The sequence below is a fragment of the Lepeophtheirus salmonis genome, chromosome 3, assembly GCF_016086655.4.
Source record: "Lepeophtheirus salmonis chromosome 3, UVic_Lsal_1.4, whole genome shotgun sequence".
Lineage (NCBI taxonomy): Eukaryota > Metazoa > Arthropoda > Copepoda > Siphonostomatoida > Caligidae > Lepeophtheirus > Lepeophtheirus salmonis.
In genome coordinates this window covers 47,371,353-47,386,975 of record NC_052133.2, presented here as the reverse complement: position 1 = coordinate 47,386,975, position 15,623 = coordinate 47,371,353, and the positions used below count along the sequence as shown (strand labels likewise).

The window sequence follows — 15,623 nt, the reverse complement described above, 5'->3', positions numbered from 1 at the left end:
TGATAGCTCCATCGTCTTTTGTTATTGAGACTCCAAGAAAATTTCAATAACGGAAACCATCTCTTCAAAGGTTCTTCCAGTGAAGATAAAAATTCGGTCTTGCTGGTGTTGAACACTAGATTCGAGGGTTCTGAAAATGATTCCAGGGTCCCAAACACTCCTCACATATACAAAGTGATCTCCTTCAAAGATCCCGTGCAGTAAAAAGTTAAGTCACTCGCGTAAAATAGAGCCATATTTGGCATTTCATTTTTAGAGATAGAACGTAGAGTTTCATGTAAATAGTCTATTGCTATAAGGAAAAGGGATAAAGACAAAGGATCTCCTAGCTTACATCCTCGAGTTATATTGAAATAATCTTCCCCACACAATGAGCTAAGTTTAGTAGGAGAGTATCTTAATATAGCTGCTAACATATAAATCATTTTCAGGGAGAATCCTAATCTTTTTAGCTGCGACAGTATATATTTATGGGAGGCGGAGTTAAAGACCTTCTGAAAGTGCACCAGCATCACTGAAAAGTCCTTCCCATTCACCTTATCTGTATCGATATCGTCTTGGATCCATCTTGGAATGTCTTCTACTCGTCTTCCTTTCATGATTCTGGTATAATTGAAGGAAGTGCCTGGACTATTTTATTGTTGATAATTCCCGTTAGAATTTTTCTACGAGTTATTAAGAAGCGTTATCGGTCTATAATTTGCTATATTAGGTTGTCTTTGTCTTTCTGTAGTACCGGAGTTAAAACCCCTTCACTCCTAAACTTTGGAATAGAACCTAAGTTCCAAATCTCTTGGTGAGAAGCTTCTGAGATGGGGCATATTTTTTTAACAAAAATGTTATAAAATTTAAATTGCAAGCCCAATAACCCTGGTATTTAAATTTATTCTTACAATTCTTTAAATATTTTTGTATTTTTTGGATGAGATGGGGGAATCGAGCCCGTTACAATCATTTTTTTTCTGCTGATCCTTACCAACATCATCTAAATCCTCAAGTGATAACTCTTCTTGGTACTGTCTCCATCTGAACAAAAGGAGGGAGGTACCTTGTTTTACAGTCGCTACATCTATAACGATTCGAGTAAAACGACAAAATGTCTTAAGTCATTTTTGTGGAGTCTTGAGTTACCTCTCCATTCGTCTGTCTTTAAGCAATAATTTTCCTTGAACATTGAATATTTTTTTCTTTGGTAGAGAAGGGCACTAGACCCTTAATGTTTTTTTTTAAATCAGCTCTGATTTAAATCTTATTGCTCTGCCTTCGTTTTTATTTCGAATAATGTTATCCATATCCTCTTGAATATCGAATCCACCATCACTCATCTTTTTTAACTCTTGAAGACGGTTTATTTCCTTTCGTTGTTCGAATGCAGCGATTATACCCTTGCCGACGAAAATGTTTTTTGACTTTTCTTCTATAAGTTGGAGGGTTGACCCCGGGAAAGTATTTTATTGTCAAGCAAGTACCTGCATTCGTTAATAACTTTTTCTATTTCGTAACGAGTGGAGCTATCATCGAGGAGTGATACATTTAATTTCCAATATGTTTTAAGTTTTAGCTTAGAGAGATGAAAGTTTGCCGTAATTGTTGAGTGGTCGAAGATTTAAGGTGGAAGAGCTCTGAATTCCGTGAGGAACTTTACTAAGTTTGATGAGATAAGAATATAATCTAGTCTGCTTCCCATTAGTTCGCCTAATTTATTTTTCTTGTAATACGTCGTATAGGAATTATTTCTTTTATCAAAAAGACAGGAGTCTTCAAGAGAATACTTGGAAACAACTCCCCCTAGGTTGTGTTTATTTTTAAAATTTCGTGAACCGTTATAATGAAACGTTTCCCTTTCAATTTGTCGAATACCATTTAGATCTACTAAAATTAAGATGTTTCACTCTTTTATTCCAGAGACTATATTTTGTCAACTTCGTCCCTATTTGAGCCATATATTGCAAAAATTCTCAAGACTTCGCTGAAAGGTCAATGTCTACCTTTATGTAATTACCATTGCTATCTGACTATAAACACAAGTGAAAAAGATTTTTTTCACTCAAAGTAAAACTCCTCGATATGGATGAGATGCTTTTGATATAGCACCTGATAAAAAAAAAGAATAAGACTGAGGAAAAAAATGAGAATTTTATTTTGAATCCCTTACTGTTATCCAGTAAGGCTACAATGTCAGGAAAGCTTGTAGATTTCAAATAATTGAATATCGAAGACGCCCTTTTCCGAGAAGTAAACGAGTCTTCATTATAACCTACACATAACAGTTTCATATTGGACTAAGAGGGGGTTGTTGTGGTTTTTCTTATTAAGTTTAGTTTTTTAGAGCTTTCTTTCTCCTCGTAGGTAAAGAGTTACTCCTTGTAGGTGTTTTGACAATTATTGGCCAAGAAGGTGTCATCAACACTTCATTTATGGCCTTATTATTTCTTTTTTGAGCCATCTCCGGGTCTTCTAAGGAATCAGTTTCGGTGTTCGTATTGTAACTAGATTCTGAGTTTGAGAGAGTTGATGATTCATTAAAGGGATCAGTTATTGTTGAGTCAGAAGCTACTTTTTCATTAGCTTCTGTAGTTGTAGACCTTAAAGAGGAATCCTCACAGTAGTACAGACATCGTTTTGGGTACCTACTAGGATGAGACACTGTAAATTGTAATAGTTTCAGGAGCACATTCTCTCTGTATTAGTCTCTTCATCATTATTTTTTTCCATATATATAATAAAAAAAATTGATTTAATAATTAGCTTAAGGAGACTATTACTCGTACTTATAAACACAGACACAAACATAAGAGTTGTGTACATACCAATATATAATTAAAATAATAGGTTACAATTTTATATAACAATCTATCACTAGTATCAAATTTTTCTCACCCCCAACAACCACAACCAGGGGTGCTGTAGGGAAAAGAATAAACCTGTCATCAGATTCAGGGTCAAGATAAAAATACAACACTTCATATTAGAGTAAAACTATCTTAAAAAGAAAACGAAAAACAAAAAAAAAAACCTCACCTATAATACATAATAGTAAAAATAGTATCTTACAAATTAGTAAATAAATATCTAATTAAAAATATAATCACAACACGCATGATAAAAAGCGAAATTGATAAAGACCTTAAGGAGGAATCCTCTACAGTATTATAGACATCGTTTGGGTTCCCCAGTAGGATGAGACATTGTAATGGTTTTAGGAGCACTTCTCTCTATATTAGTCTCTTCATCATTATTGGTTTTTGATTTCCTTAAAATATTTTTTTGAGTACTTAAGTCATAAGTCTGCATTTTTTTTGTTTGTGTCAAAACGGGAACAAGAGTGTCTTCCGGATCAGATAATCTTAGTCTTTTGAAAATTCCTGTATTTTCAGAAGTAGTGATAATATTGTCTGTATTTTTTTAACTTAGAGCCTAGGTGTATGATGTCGTAGATCACTTTATTTTGTCGCCCCCTTTAAGTTGATTTAATAAATATTCCTTATATTCTCTTATCGATACCTTTTCCCTATTACATATCTTAGTTGTATGGTTAAAACGAAAGCAATTTGAGGATTGTTTTCTCGCTCTGTCGTAGCAAATTTTGATTGTCTAAGGTTTTTAGTTCTTCCATATTGAGTGTCTACGTTGGATGTGAGCTCTGGCTTTCTTTCAGAGTGTATCCATGATTTTTTTCGTAGTATATCTTCCTTGATTATAGTTTTTTATACACCATATGGATATTCGGAAATACTCCCTCTCAAAGAGTTCCTAACACTAGGTGTAGACCTGCAAACGTTTTTTTGTGCATTTCTACCTTCAATGGAGTTTGTCAACAATTTCCATTTATTTTTATTTTCACCTGATTGTATAGAATCTGACAGATTCGTTATTGATACGTCTGAGAATGGGGTGAGACGTTGATTCACAGCTTCATTCTATTTATGTTTTTCCTGAAGGTATCCATAATTTTTATTTGTGGCTGATTAATTTTTACAATACACTCCACAACATATGACCATTATGTATAATTATTGTGAATAATTAAATTAAGTACTTAGAACATCTCCAAGACTTTTCAAATAGGCTTATATGGCAGTTGACGATTTTAAGCCAATCAAGAACGAAAGAAGTAAAAATATGCTCTCCCTTGAGTCCTTGTGGAATCTTATTATTCGAAAAAGAAAAATGAGGGAATTTGGCTGGTAAAAATTAACTCTTCTTAAGTTACAATTTGTAGAAGGAGATTGTACTTGGGAAATGTGAAAGCATAATACCTACATTGGGGTATGGGATTTGAGATAAATCATGGATGCGGCTTAGCTTGTTATTATATTTCAGAAAAATATATATCAAACATACATAACATCATGAAAAAATAAATTAAGAGGGAATGCGTAAATAAAAAATAAATAAACATTCTAGTTTTATATTATTTGTATTCCTTTGAAACATAAAACACACAAAAAAAAAATCTCATGAAAAATTGTATTCAAACATTAAAAGAGCTAAAACCAAAATGTATTGATTAAAATTACTTAGTAAAATCTAAAATACACGTACAACCAAGTAACATACACAACTCAGCCACAACAAAAACAGATCTAAACAACGTTCATAATAATAATATCAAAAGACGTTGCTCATCTCATTCTTTACTTTTCCAGAATCTATCTATTATAGTCTTTAGTTAATGATAATATCTAACCGACCAAGAAGGAAAATATCGAACCCAATCCGAGGTAAAGTCCCAATCCAAGGAATTTCTACTAGGAATACGCTAGGTAAAAGTGGCATATCTTACACTTGTTTTTCTTTCCTTACTCTCTTGAAGGAATGGAGTAAAAAATGAGGTTGAGCTTTTCCTTTTTTTTTTCAACCAACCATTCCTTTCATAGTCCCCTCATGTGGAAATAAAAATTATGTGAGATTATTCCAGATTTTATTCCATGATTAGTGTAATGACTTTTTTACTTTCTTTTCTGCAATTGATTTCCTATAGTGCCAACAAATGGTATTTTATCTAAAAATGCCACAAATCACCTTCATAAGATAAAAAAAAACATATATCCCCTTAAAGGTCAATGATCTCAATATATTAATAAATTATCAATGTGATTTTTTAGTACGTATTTTTTACAATTTTGGGGCCTTCACAAAGAAATTTATTTATTTAATCATTTTTGGCGATTTTTTTTTTTTTTTTTTTTTTTTAGTATTTGAATTTTTATCTTATTTTTGGTGTTATATCTTCCCAAAGGACAAGGAAAATTAATTATCTCACAAATATATGCAGTAGTTTTGCTAAAACATTATGTACCATATATGTACTTTGAATAACAGCAACTTCATATCAGAAAAAATATTTTATTCTTTTAATGAGGATTTATTTTATAATTTTGAACATTTTAGAATAGCTGTTTGGTATGAAATTAAAAATTACATGCTTAAAAATAGGCATATATCCCATTTTAAACACTTACTTTGGTGTTTTTTTGGCATCCTTCGTCTGCACATCTTTTTCTTTTATTATCTTTTTTATCTAGCTATTTATTCTTTGAAACAGGAGTTCATGAAATTTTTGGTAATAGGGTTAAAAATACTTGAGAAGATAACATAACACAAACAAAAACAATCATTAACGTTCAATATATATATAAATAGATGAAAGGTTGAGTTTGCGTATAATTATTATTGTTTTCCCAACAATTTTCCCCTCTTCAAATATACCTATAACTTGATATACTCGTATATTAATTATTGAAGAACTTATCCTACATTTTATCTAACTAATAATGAAGAAATAAGTTCAATAACGACATCGACAAAACGAAATGTCAAATAAGGGAGGAGGGAATAAAACTACCACGCGATTAAAACAGCCAAGAAGAGAGGATCTTGACCCTGTTCTCATAAATAATTATTTATAAATGCCATAGTTAGGGATTATCACGGGGATTTCAAACGTGTATTTTTATGAAAACTTGTGATTCTATGTTTTTTTGGCGTGTTGATTCAGAATCTGTATTTAAAAAATTGAAATTCGATGTTGGTGGTCCTGTTTTACAACATTCCCTTTCCAGGAAAAGCTCGACTTATGAGCTTTAGTAAACAGCGGGAAAGATATTATTGTGAAAAATGTCAGTAAGGATGTTCTGACCCCACTCTCACGGCCCTAATTCTGGTAAATATGGAGCGTGCTCGGATTAATTAGCGTACTTTGCGCCGAGCATGGTGCTAAATATAAATGTATTTGGAGCAGAGTTAGCTGCTTTAAGTCTTTCTATAGACACATACTTTTCCAGATAAATATTCAATCTTGAAAGTATGGCTACTTCTGGACAGGACTTTCGCTGGAACGGTATAAGGGACTTCTAATGGACCTTTGACACGATGCACACGAATTCACACATATTCAGCAGTTAAAATATCTTTTGAAACATACGATCATATTTCATCAAATTATAAGTTATGTAAATTCCAAGCAATGCTCTCTAAATATTTAAGCTTCTCGGCTGGATTATAATTTTGAACTTGGATTTTGTAATCTTTTTATATGATTAGTTTATGTATTTTTCTCTACGTCCCATGACTCTGATCGAGATCCTTTTTTTTCTCTATGATAAACATTCTTCGTTTTGTAACCAATTAATTATTTTCCACAAATTAAGCGTCATATTGGTAAACGAACTTTGAATAGAATGATGGATCACATCTATGCTGTTGTACGTTTTTTCTAATATTATTATTTAATTTTCTTTCATATACATTCCACAATAAAATGGGAAATTGGGTTGCATCCTTGGAAGAGTATCCCGACGACCTTGTTCAGCTCCAATGTAGTTATTCTCAAAGTAGGAGATTTAATCCTGGGGCAAACTATCGTCATCTGATATATCGATGAACCCATCGATGCCAGCCTCTATTGGAAGAAAGGTTAATAATGTAAAACATTTAATCTTGGAGTTGAAGTCGGCATCAGTGTTACACTGTTTTTTAAAACCAAGATCGACAATATGGCGGTGCAAATTCTTCACTATATGAAATAGGCATCCTGTTCCTGTCCTGACGGGGAAAATTCGTTGAATGCTTTGATGGTAGTCTTTTCGAAGTCAATCATGTAGGTATTTGGATTTAGGTTTTAGTGAAGGGTGGTCAAAGTATTAAAAGGCTACTATATATATCTTGCAGTATACCAGGAAATTGTTCAAAATTTCTTGAAATTTTCAATTTGAAAATCTTGCATTTATTCAATAAATTAATTGACAAAATTGTTTAACTGTGACTAGGGAATTAATATTAATATTAGTTTTACAAATTAATGAAGTTATAGCCGGATTCTCATTCTAAATTAGATTGAAATAATACTTAGAGTTGTAATAATCATATTCTTTGAAAAATATTATTCTTTGAAGGAGCTTATAATTCACTTGTTATGGTTCTCAAAAGTTGGATTGAGATCCATTGGAGTTACTAACTCAAAGTTCTAGATATAAAACTTTGAGTCCCTTTGAGTGACTACGTTATGCAACCTACTTCAGACTCTTTCCCCCAATATATCCACTCAACTTTCGGTCAGAGCACACATCAATCGTTATAGAAACAGCTTTGGTTTGACTCAAATTAGTCTCAAATTCCATTTTTGATCATATCACGATAAATTGGAACTATCTTAAAATTCAACCTGCTTGATAAAAATGGAATTTGTAGTGTATTTGTTAATATGAAAAAGTTAGACATGATATTAAACAATAAATTTATTCAACATGTCCTCCCTCAGCACCCACCATCTTCTCCATCCTGCCCCTAAAGGATTTGCATACTCTGATGACTTCCGCGGAATGGACAGCATTTCACTCCCTCGTAATGGATCCCTTCAGGGCTGTGATGCTCTTGTGGCTGACCTTGCACACCTCCCTCTCCAACTTCCCCTACCAGTAGTAATCACACAGATTGAGGTCGGGTGAGTTGGAGGGCCAGGTGTTGCGATCCCAGAAAGTGATGTCGTGGGAGTTGAAGAGGTTTGTGGTCCTCATGGCGATGTGTGCGGGCGCTGAGTCTTGTTGGAATATGAACTCCCTCCCAGTGGCCGTATCTTTCATCCAGGGGATGACAAACTCCTCCATGACTTAGCAGTATCTTATCGCGTTTACCCTTTCCTTGGGATTGAAGAAGAAAGGATGCATCACCTCACCGGTGCTGCAGATGACACCCTGGGTCATCACGGAGGCTGGGAACTTTGTGGTGAAGATCGCAGGGACCTCTTCTCTCTCCTTGGCAAGCCACCTGTCATTCTGGACGTTGTAGCTTCTGTCGACAGTCCAGTTCTTCTCGTCGGAGAAGAAGATTATTCTTTCTCCATGGTTCTTCAGGTCATTGAGGAGACGCTTACCGTTGGTGAGCCTGGTGGCCTTCATGGATGCCGTGAGGATGTGTTATTTGGCCATTCGGTATTACCTGTACCCGAGGTCCTCATTCACAGCCTTGGAGACCAGCGGCTTGCTCACTCCACAGTTCTTGGCCAACCTGGACAAGGAAGTCCCCGGCGAAGCCTTGATGGACTTCCGGAGGCCTTCAAGGAAGCGAGGAGTGCGGATTCGGTCACTTCTCATGTTGTGGGCCTTGCGGCAGACCTTCCCCTCAACCTCCCCCTCAACCTCCCAGGCATTGAAGACCCGGTACACCGTGGTCTTGGGGTGGTTAAGAAGCTTGTAGATAGCAAAGGGCTTGTGTCTCGCGCGAGCCAATTCGAGCATGGCTTCTCTCCTTGCTTGTTCCATGATGACTATTGTTTGTTGTCAAAACAATTGTGGTGGAAGTTATAGTTTATTGTTCATGCAACCTTTTATATTAGTATGATTTAACCCCGAATATCCACATTATGGAACTGGATGAAGTTTAAAGTAGTTCCAATTTATTGTGGACACCCTGTATTTACTCTCCATAACGGATAAAAAGTATCGAAAACTGATATTTTCAATTATGCAGATTGATTTGAAAATTGCCCTTTGTGACGAATGATTAGACATATAACTTCGTTCATCCGTATCTTGGTACTTGTTCGTTGTGCAGCTGTTACTTTATAATTTTTTAATATTATAAATCTATAAAATATACATTTATATAATAATTGAAATAGTTACTAACATACAAAATAATTGATATAAAGGTCTCCCTGTTAATTGTGCATGTTTGATATGCCTTACAAAGTTTGATATGCCTTACAAAGTTTGATATGCCCCTTCCAAATTGGTAATGATTTTATCACATTCATTGCAATGGGCCAAATGGATTTTTTCATGTATTCTTTAAAGTATATGCTGCTTTCCTTAACAACCTTGGATCAGAAGGTTGGGCTTGAAAACGGGGACTTTACACATTTAGACTATTATTTAGTTCCTTAATTCTAATAAAGGTTTTTGATCGAACATATTTTATAATGACATCCTTAAGGAAATTTGGAGGTGACATTTGGAGAATAGATATGCATGACTCAATAACTTTAGGTTAATTTGAAATTTTTGGTCCATGATAAGTCTCAAAGATTGCCTCGAATTGTTCTATTTTAGTAAAAAATGAGGGGCCTAGCTTAGTCAACCCTCGTCTGGATAAAGTTGATATCCATGGTGTTAAATCTACAAGAAGGTAGGGTCTCGTGTACTGCATCCATATTTAGGGTGTTTAGCTTCAAACTTTTTAGCCAGGTATCCTGCTATGTAACCAAGTCCTTTAATACCACAGTCCAAGGCAGAGAACAAAAAATCGGTTGATACTTTGTGTTTCAAATTATGATGTAAGGCTAATTCAGCTGCTAAGAGTAAAACATCATCATATTCTTCCTAATCTATAGTTGGCTTACTCATTTCTTGTTTCAAGTCCTTAATGAAACAACCAAGGAAGTTATCGTTTTCTTTATCTTCAATTTGAACTGCTGATGATTCTATATGGATCCTGTCAGTTTGGCCAAGGATAACTAATCGGGATCGATTTATACAATCCACACTAGTTAGAGGATTATTGGAGACTCCAAGGTCCCTCAAACATGATAAAAAGTTTTCCAAATAATCCGGATTCAACTTCAAAGTAAAGATGTAATTTATTCCAGATGATAATCGTCAAATCTTCGAATAATTTTTTCAAAGATGATATGGTAATCAAAATTCCATACTGGAAATGAAAAAAAGGATTTTTCTTTACAAATTCCCGGATATTCTTTATGGTTTTCTTCATCTTATTGAAGACCTCTTTTTGTTTATCCAAATGGACGCCAAATCAACAGGAATTTGTTTTAACGTTAATGGGCTTCCTACTATTGAAGACATCACACCAGGAATCTACAGTTTTTTATAAACTCAGTTTGTGACTTCTTTGCTAGAAAAAAAAATAACAATTGTGTGCCCAGAAAAACACGCTGTCTTTGACTACCATGACATTGCAGATGGATATCCTTGATCTTGTGTGTGATTTTTAGGTCTTGGTAATCTCATGCCGTCAATTTTATAAAATCATTCTTTGTGGTTTGGGGTCCATCAGGTAACTGGTTCCCTTTATCCAAAAGATGGTTTCTCAAGAGTTTGATTAGGTGGGGCACATCATGAAAAACTTAAATCTTCTTTGATGTGTCTGATGGATTCAAAAACTACGGAGAACCTCATTGATTCCTAATGTGTTACGCAGTCCCACATTTGATGGACCCATAACGGAGACCATACCCCCTACCCACAAACTCCTCTTTTTTTTATTTCTTTTATGATACTGAATAGATTTTCAATAGACATGGCAGTATCGAAATCAAAGTAAACATGCATTTTCCAGGATTCGCTAAGTCCACGTACCAGTGCAACCATCGGCCAAAGACTTGATCATAAGAAGGAGAGTAATCGTAACTTTTTTTAAAAATCCATCTCTATCAAAAGACAGCACTCCAAGATGCTTAAGATGATAATTCTGTAGAGAAAATTCTTGAAGAGAAAACATTGCAATGACAATGTACTTATATATGCACGTACCCTTCATTTCCCCCCTCAAAATATCTAAAATTTTATGCTAAATCCCAGGGGCACATTTAAATATGAAGGATACCGAGAGCAATTGTGTTCATTTGGTTGAAACAACTGAGAACAATAATGGAGAAGGACAAGATATTATGGATAAAGGATGTGTCTAATATAGACGAAGAGTCTTCGGCAAATGTGTCTCCTGGATGTTCTATTTCACTAATGGGTGAGAAGGATATCCCTTTGACTGATATTGAATCTGAAACTCTGCCTTCTAATAAGGTGAAAGATGTGTCCGAGGAACTGACAAAACCACCAATAAAGAAAAAAAACTTTTAAAATAAGTGACTATAGCTACCAGAAGCAGGTCAGGATCTTCTTCTAGGAGATCCACTCCAGACTCGGGGCTGTCACCTGATCGCAAGGAAACTCCGCTTGAACTGCAAAAAAAATTATGTTTATCAGTATCATAGTGGCTTTTCAAAACCCATAACATGTCGACTAAAAGTATTTTGAATGATAGGGAGGATCAGATCAAATTATACCACTTCTTCGAGAAAAGGAGGTCAGATAATATTAAACGAAATATGAGAAGAATGGTCTCTCTTAATACTATGGGGGCGGGAGACCTGCAGTGATGAAGAGAGTATCTCTTTAAAACCAGACATATATCAGATCTAAAGTAGAATCTACTTGCACTAACTCCTGTCCTTTATCCCTTTCTGCCAATTATATTTGTTTGTATACTGGATTCAGTCCCTTTAGAGGAATCATCACATTTGTGGCTAAGTCAATCAGAAATTGGGTATGTTTAAAGCATTATTCCAATAAAAGTGAGTGGCACAAGATTAAAATGTCTTTTAATATCTCGGATTTTATAATTATCAACGTATATGTACCTAATAGGAAATCAACCTCCTTTTTCAGTCTATTATTAATAACCGAAAAAATGATTACCTCCCTTTAATTTTGATTTGTAATCCTAATGTTGATATTTATAAGAAACCTTTCACACATCCACATCCGAATATCTCTGTATAAATGAAATTAATTCATGAGATAAAACTGTATGATGTGATGAGGATATCGAATGAGGAAAGGGATTCATATTCATGGAGAAGTAATATACTGTCGTCGAGGATAGATCTTGCACTGGTCTCTAGTCGTTTTCTATTTTTGACCGAGAAAGCTTTATATGTATTTGAACCTTCTTCCCATCATAAAATGATAAATTTAGAATTCTTCACAACTCCTGTAAATAGAAGTCTTAGGATCCCTAAGTAGATCATGGATCTAGAAGAATATAAACTACAACTAAAAAATAGACTCAAGACATCTTACGGCTTATATCTTGCTCTATCATGCAAAATACTTTGTAGCAAAAGTTAAACTCCCAGTCTCAAAAGTGGAAACATGGCGGAGTTACAACTTTTGTAGAAGAATTGATTGATATAGTACTAAATTCTACTAAAAACTAAAAGCTAGATGTTCCCCTTATCTTAGTTGTCAAGCATCCGCTGAAGATAATGGTGGGGGCTGCATTTGGTGCTCCGGGAGTCAGTGAAGTTAATGTGGTGGACTGTAACAAGAAGATCAACAGTCAACAGTTTCTATCAGGGTGAGATTCTGGAAAAGTTTGATCTGCCTGCACTCACTTGCAACAAAGTCGACTATTTTGATTCAAATGTTTCTACCTAACATGCTACTAAAAAGTTTAATAGGATTATTAAATTATCATCATTTAAATATTTTAGAGATACAAGGGCTGCAGTATTGCAGTTTCAAAAAGATGTGGATTATATTTTAGGTAATGGGTCCCTTTTTTAGGAAGCTACGTTTCATATTTAGTTAATACTTATCGAATATCAGAAGTTTCGGAAGATGATATCAAGAAAAAGGTGTTAAAAGAAAATAGCCACGCTTAGCATATAAAAAACTTGAAGAGAAAAGAAAACATAACAGTAAAATCATAATTATACCTAATGAAAATACTTTATGTAAAACGGCGGACATAATTGTGCATTTCACGATTCTTTCCAATCCTTAGTTTGTATAAGGGGTACGAAGATTTCAGTCAGAAAAAAGTGAATATATACTCCAGTTTTCACATCCGTTAATATAAATGAATATATTAAGAAATTTTTCAAAGTTAATAAAGCCTCCGGTCCCGATAGAGTGGGGGTGGTGTATTTTTTAAATCTTTTGGAGAAGAAATAACTCCCTTCTTATTGAAAGTGGGCAGATCTATGGAAACATTCGGGGAATTGTCAAAGTCAGTCTCTAAAGGTCGATTTGTATTAATACCAAAGAAAGGGATGTTAAACGAATCATATAGGGTCCTTTCGGGTGTTATTTCCATGCAAATAGAGCCGATTCTCAGCAAAAGGATCGCATCAGAAAGGCTTTTGAAAAATAGGAAGATTTCAGATATATCACGCAATGTTCAATGTACGATATAATAATTGGGTTTGAATAATATGTTCGGTGCTATTATTGCAATTGATTTCAGTAAGGCGTTTGATTTTATTTATTATCGACAAATCCTTCATTCTGTAAAACAATTACTGCGACTCGTTTTTTAATCCAGTGAGGGAACTGTTATTAAATGGGACCTCAACAATCACATTGGATGGTCTTGAAAGTGCTCCAATTCTTCTTAAAAGGAGCTGCAGACAGGGATGGCCGGTGGGTCCCCTTCTTTTAAGTGCTGCATTTGAGGAATTTGCGCAGGATATTAGGCGCATGTACTCTGTATTTGGAGTTAATTTTGGAAAGAAAAAACATATTTTAGACATATTTACCGATGATGTAACTATTCATGTGGAAGGGAATTCGGAATGACAGTTGAAGAAGAGGATTGAAATTTTACTTTCGTCCCCTATACCTTGGCATTTAAAGATGTTACTTTAGACTCCCTTAGAACATATGCAAAGAAAATAGATCAACATATATTGATCTTCTTGACCTGCCGCAAAAATGGGAAAAGGTAATAATGAAGTCCCTCAATTTTGTCAAGGAAGATAATAAATTTACATCTCAGTTCCAAATTTCGACGGCCTGTATTTACTTCAACTAAAGACTGTGGAAATTTTTTTAACCCAGTCCTCCATGCATTTGCAAGATGCCCGGCATTATCTGGTCTTCGATATTTCTTCGATTTGAATATTCATCTTTTTAATTTGAGTGATTACCTTCCCCAGTACTAGTTTGCCTGCATTCGTTTTGGAATGTCCAAAGGGCAGGAAAAGGCGATCCCAGAAACTAGGGCTGTCTGCTTTGCTTTAGTTAGTGCTAAAGCATATATAGATGGGTGCCTCAGTTCCGAGTGTTCAATTAGTTTTCACTCTCTTAGGAAAATTTTCATTTCACCTACAGCAAGATACGCAGCCTTTTCCTTAAGGATCCCCCATTACAGGGATAGAGAATGGAAATACGCTGCAGACATTACTCGATTTTTCCCACAATGGTCATGATAGTTCTACTCAACCCTTAAATGTTTAGGAAGAAGATGATGAGGACAAGAAAATTTAAGACATAGTTGTTGCATATTTTATGTACTCATATTTTGTAGTGGAAGACCTTAGCATAATCTTATATAGTCTGTAAAAAACATAAGATGTTAATATTGAAGGGTTGTACTTTGATCTAGGGTGTTAATTTTAAACTATAACGTTTATTCATGATTAATTTTATCGCAATCCCTTTTCATATATTTTAATCCTTATATTATTGTATTAAATTTTAATAAAATCCCAATTAAAAAAAAAGTATATATATATAAACACCTTGTATCTTTATGGAGGCTCCTGGTTGAGGATGCCGAACGATAGCAGGCTAGGTGAACAAACTGCTAAATTTTTCTTACGAAACATTAGTTCCAACAATTACAAAATATTTTTGGCTATTGATTAAACTTAAAGCCATGAAAAAAAATTAAGAGGGCATAGGAAGGGCGTCCACATAATTATAAATTATTATTATTTTATATTTTTTTGAGGTGGGGCTTGGTTTTTTGATTTTTTTAAAATTAAATTTTTTCAAAAAAAAATTAAAAAATTTAATTTGTTTGATAATGAAGTCAAAAAATTACTTGGGATTTTCTTTTTTATTATTTTTTTCAAGTTTTATTTTTTGTTTATTCACCTCATATTTAAAGAATGGCTAGACAACAATTAATATAATTCATTTTAAATTGTAACAATAATAATTTAGTTAGAGGAGTGTCCCCCCTATTGTGGAAAAATTTTAATGGCTAAAGGATCAAATACAGCTTCACTTTGTGTGCAAGTAACTTGTTAAAATTTGTTTGAAAAAATTTCATATTTTAATTTTTTGATTTTTTTAACAAATTTTTTATTACAAATTTATCATTACCTCCTATTAGCAATTTCTAAAATGCTGTTTTTAGACCCACTCTGTTTGGAGCGAACTACGGTTACATAATTAATACTCTTTAGCTAAAACCATAATCATAATTAATCTCATCACTGATTAATAGTCATTTAATAACAAGTGATAAATTAGACTTTTCTAACTGTAAAGTATGACAAAAAAATTATGCCCTCCCAGATTAAATTTTATTTATCATTGAGTGAGGACTGTAAGTGAAAGTCTTGAGGAGATTGAAAGCAATGTTACTAGAAC

The 15,623-nt window shown here is 34.0% G+C and overlaps 1 long non-coding RNA gene across 10 annotated transcripts in view; it reads left to right on the top strand.

Moving 5' to 3' along the window:
* The window catches only part of LOC121115227 (uncharacterized), a 74,694-nt gene that overhangs the window by 35,628 nt on the left and 23,443 nt on the right, over positions 1-15,623 (top strand). The gene's annotated exons all lie outside the window — the stretch shown is intronic.